Source organism: Thalia democratica, chromosome 2 (genome assembly GCF_965202585.1).
Source record: "Thalia democratica chromosome 2, ktThaDemo2.hap1.1, whole genome shotgun sequence".
Lineage (NCBI taxonomy): Eukaryota > Metazoa > Chordata > Thaliacea > Salpida > Salpidae > Thalia > Thalia democratica.
Window position 1 is genome coordinate 18,259,014 of NC_139166.1, and position 5,476 is coordinate 18,264,489.

The following is a 5,476-nucleotide window of genomic DNA, read 5'->3' on the forward strand; positions in this document are numbered from 1 at the left end:
ACTTGGTTTTGTCTTAACTCTGTTATGAAAATAATATTTAATTTTCTATTTCTAATCTTGCGAATAAAAACGGAGTTTTTTGTAAAAATTAATACATTTTCTAGGATTTCTAAAAAAATTTTTCTAAAATCTTAAAACAATATTGTTTATTAATTAAGAGTTAATTTCTTTCTGATGAAAAAAAAAATATTTTGATATAAAATAGACAACATTTTGAAAGTATGGGGTAATTGGAAGTAATTAGTGAAAGCGACGCTCTATTTACCTAATTATCATGGGCAACCCGTGGTCTCCAATATCTGTATTGAGACATTAGAGACCACGAGTTGCCTGAGCTTTAGGAATAATCTAATAAGAATCAGACGCCTAATCCGTTAAAAAACGGAGCGAGAAAATAATTTAAATAATTACTAATCAACTTTTTAACGAGTTTAAAATCTTGACAATGTCAATTGCAATAATGTTTTATTTTGCGAAGTTTTACTTAAATAAAAGTGAGAAACATTGTATTTTGTTAAAGCAAGTCTACAATTGTATTACAAGTGTGTATTAGTGGTTTATTGAGTTTTATTTAAAGAGATGCTTGATGTAGGGAATGTTTTGCTAAAAAACTAATTTATTTGCGGTTATTTGTACTTATACTTTTATCTATGCATTTTTAGTGCTTAGGTGCACAATTTTATTTGCGAAAGAGCATTATGTTTATACTTGTAAGTGCACAATATATGTTGCAACTAACATAAGTCGCATAGAGGCGCAAAATTTCAATCTTTTAAGTCAAGTGCATAATGATTTTTTGAAGATGTTGCTTCTAACGTAGGTAGTCAGGGAATGCAGTATTTTAGTTCAAAATTGCAACCTATTAAGTCGCCAAAAGAGCGCAAGTATTATTTTTTTTAAGCATAAAAATGTAAAATAAAAACCGAATTAGAATTTAGAATTACAACAGCAGAAAAGTTGTTTTCGCTAACGTCTGAGTTTTAGTTGATAAAACAAACTTTCCTCTGTATTTACATCTACTAGTTTATTGAATTGATGTGCTGAATTATTGATCTAAAATGTAGATTGTATTTTTTAAATCAGAATATTGCTGAAGTTTAAAAAACATGTTTATATGAGTTTTTATCTTTCTAGTCGTAAAATGGCAAGTCATTTTCTAATTTTTATTACTCGTTTCAAGTTCTAGTACTAAACTGTATTTAAGTTTTTCCATTCGAAAGAAATCAAAAATAAATTCCCTTTAATTTTGGCAGTCGTATTTTGTTAAAAAAGTTGCTGTTTTTGCATCTTTGTGAACGTTGTTTGATACAAACAACTATTTTTTGTTTATTAAGCACATCTAACACCTTGCTACTGCTTAAAAATGAGTATGTTGTTTATAAGTACGACGATGGACAATAGAAGGTATAAACATTACGTGTTTCACTTTATTTTATGAAGTCACAATCAAAAAATCCTACGGTCTTTGTTTTTAAAGTTAACCAATGTGATTGTTGCTATTTCTACAAAACCGGTTAGAAGACAGGAAACCGAAAAATTTCCTAGAAAAATAAGATCGTTGGCCATACCAATGAAGTTTCACAACAAATCATTCTCTCCCTTATTAACCACCGTGTTATTTTGTCGCTGTGCTAAAGTGGCCCTCCGTGTCAAAGTGACGCACCGTGTCATTTTGTCGCTGTGCCAAAGTGACCCTCCGTGCCAAAGTGACGCACCGTGTCGTTTTGTCGCAGTGCCAAAGTGACCCTCCGTGCCAAAGTGACGCACCGTGTCATTTTGTCGCTGTGCCAAAGTGACCCTCCGTGCCAAAGTGACGCACCGTGTCGTTTTGTCGCCGTGCCAAAGTGACCCTCCGTGCCAAAGTGACGCACCGTGCCAAGGTGACGCACCGTGTCATTTTGTCGTTGTGTCATTTTGACCCGCTCCCTAACTATACTAGCCTTAAACAAGTTTATAAGTAACCAAAACTAACTAGTAAAGTTTAGTTTAGTTTCTATGTTAACAAAAAAATTATCATTTTCTTAATTAAATTGATTTTTTTATTACTAGTTTGTAATTTTTTTTATTTTAAACGGTTCAAACTAAATAGAAAAATCTGAATTAATTTTTTTAATATAAACTTATCTATACTTGTTTTTTTTTTTTATTCTAAAAATTTCAAAAAGTAATAAAGCTTCATATTATATATATTTTACAATTATGTTTTTTTTTTCTTTACAAAAACTAAACTTTTTAAACTAGCGTGTAAGTATAATTAAAAAAGTAATCCCAAATCGTTAAATCAATTGTTTTACATGCCTTATTTTATAAATTACATGTATAATTGTAGTTAAAGCTATACATTTTATTCCCTTTAATTAAGTGTAAAACAAACTTAAACAAGTCGTGTCTTATCTAAAAGTTTGATAGTGTTTGTAGCTATAAATTCACAAAAAATATAATATTAACGTGCGATCCTATGGTGTAATGGTTAGTTATCAGAACTCTGAATTCTGTGATCCGAGTTCAAGTCTCGGTAGAACATAATTTCGCAATGAAACTTTATTTTGTTTTGGTACTTAAAATAATGTTTTTTTTTTCACTATATTATTGATTTCCGTGTGAAATATTTTTATTTAAACTTATTTAATGATTTCTTTGAATTAAACATTTAAATAAAACTGGAAAGTATTTTCTGCTAAAAGTGTTATTTTTCTTTTTTGAACAGCAGAAATAGTTTCACACTTGAACAGATAAATAACCTATTGTACAATTTTCTACCAGAACTAAACTTAACTTATATAAATTAAAATATAAAGATAATTAGTAATAGTACTATTAATAAAAAGTAAAAGTAGTAGTATTACTACAATTCCTAATTCAAAGATTACTAACAATTTTGTATTACCATTAATTTGTAACAGCCTAAATACTAAATAAAAAATTTGAAATTTTTTTTTCCATTTTGCAACATTAGTTTCAATAACTACGTCACAAAGTTTGAATTACTACGTCACAATGCATAACGATTTTAATTATAAACGCTATAATTTCAGTGTCGATGTGAGCCTGGCTAGCTCAGTCGGTAGAGCGTTGGTCTTTTAATCCAACGGTCAGGGGTTCATGTCCCCTGTCAGGCTCCTTTATGAACTATTTTTTAGAAAATTATTTAATTTTATCATATCAATTTAAAAAAAAAATGTTATGTTTGCCTATGCATTGTTTATTTTTTAAATTAATCATTTTTCATCTACTTACGAAGAATATATTTTGTTGAATATAATTACGAGTAAATTAGTATTGATATAAATTTATTGGTAGTTATTGTTGGATATAAGAACTAAATAACTAAACTAAAACATAACTAAATAACATTTAAATAACAAATTTTTGAAAAGTTTAGTCTTTTGTAACTATAAACTATATATACTTAAAAAAGCTAATTTACTTAGTTTCTTAATATGATTTGTTTTGTATTGGCAACTACTTAACTATATAAACAAGAAAAGTATATTTTTAACGGGAGCTGCGATGGCCGAGTGGTTAAGGCGTTGGACTCGAAATCTAATGGGCATTGCCCGCTCAGATTTAAATTCTGCTCGCAGCGAATTATTTTGTTCTTGAATTTCTGTAGTATATAATTTATACAAATACAGAAGTCACCTTTTTAATTAATAGAAGATGTACAGATTTTTTTCATTAATCATTTTAGTATTTTAAAGTGGGATTACTTTTCACTTAACTTATATACAAACTTGAGTCTAAAAAAATTTCAGAAATTTTTTAAATAAAGTTTTAAAAGTCACGACGACCTCCAAAAAATTATTTCTGCAAAATTTGACTTTTTTTCTTAAATATCTTCTTTGTAAAAACTACTTAGTGTTTATTAAAAAAATCGGCTTTAAAATTATTTAATGTGTTTAAGGTATACAAAAACTGCGTAACCAAAGTGTTGTTTATTCAAGATTAACAAGTACTTATTTTTTTCTTGTTTTCGTGGTTATTATCATTTACCTTCTTTATATTTTTTTCAAGTGCCAAAGTGCACAATTTTAAACAAAAAATGCAGTTTATCTAAGACGCCAACACACGAAAAAGTCGTCAACCGAGCGCAATAAGTGCACATTGCAATTGTTTTTTTATAAAAGTATAGGGAGGAACTTCTTAAACCACGAAAACATTTAGCAGCAAAAAATGAGCCCGATGAATAGGATTCTTATTGACTTTTATTCTCAACATCTACAAAAAGCTTCTAACTAATGTTTCGCATTTTGCTCAAAGTAAGCTACAAATGTTTATATCGTGGATATACTGAATCTGTAGCCATTGTTATATTTACCTTTGTGTAAGAAAATGAAAATCTATCTTATGAAAAAGATTATTTTAAACAACTGCAGACAGCAAAAAACTTTCTTATAAGTTATGAGCAAGTAATTCTTTGAATTTATGTTGCGAATAAGTTGCTATGTGTAATGATACCGCAAATTTTCGATTTAAAAAACTAAGTTTAGTCAAAAAGAAAGTGATATTTCTTAAAATTTTTAGCAAATACTCTATACTAGAGGTTAAAAATAAATGAATAGTCTAAGGAAGCAGCTAATGTACTAGCAAATCATTTAAGGACTTTTTATTGCTTCGAAAAAAAAGCATTTTAATAAGGAAAGAAGAAAAATATTTGTTGAAAAACTGTTCAATTTGTTTTCACATTAAAATAACTCGTAATTGTTAAAGTTTTTAAAACTAGCTACTAAACGTCAGTGTGTTATTGTGAAGATTGAAATAAAAAGTTTATTTTGTTAAAAAAAAGCTTCTTAAGTAGTCTTTAAACAAATGTATGTTTTAGCAAATAAGCATTTACAGCTGATTTTTCACTGAAACTTAATGTACTTGTGTAAAGGGAGTTAAGTTTTGCACATTTCTTATGACGTTATTTTCATTCACTTAAAAGTAACACTTAATTTCGTTTTGGCTATTTTAAGATGATTTTAAAATATTATCTTAGAAATTAAAATAATTTTTATCGATGCAGATATTTGATAAATACTTTAAAAATGTTTATAGGAGTAACTCTCATAGTTAATTTTAACAGTTGTTTTAAAAACAAAATTGTTTTTTATTTACGAAATGTGATTGTTATTTCCTTAAAGCTTTTTCAAGCCATTTGTTTTTAAATTGTGTAGCGAAAAGGAGTAATTGATTATTTTAAACATATTTCAAAACATCTCCTTCCTCTATTTGTTTACGAATTTAAATTATTTCTTTCATTTGGGGTTTATTTAAAAACTTAATAGTTTTGTGATAATATTATTACAATTTAATTGTTTCCAAAACATTACACTTATTAAAAGTTACTTTACGAAAACAAAGTTTCTTTCTTAATATTATTAGTAAAACACTTGTTTTAATTATTGAAAACTTTTAAAAGTTAAAGCATTTAAAATGTCTTTTAATCTTGAGTGACTAAATATAACATTTATTTTAAAAATATAAAATTAAA

At 27.3% G+C, this 5,476-nt stretch overlaps 1 non-coding gene across 1 annotated transcript; it reads left to right on the forward strand.

Annotated features, from left to right (window-relative positions):
* The first annotated feature begins 3,504 nt into the window (after positions 1–3,504).
* Trnas-cga (transfer RNA serine (anticodon CGA)) lies at positions 3,505–3,586 on the forward strand. Its single transcript has one exon. It is a non-coding gene; the product is annotated as a tRNA-Ser (tRNA).
* Positions 3,587–5,476: the final 1,890 nt, after the last annotated feature.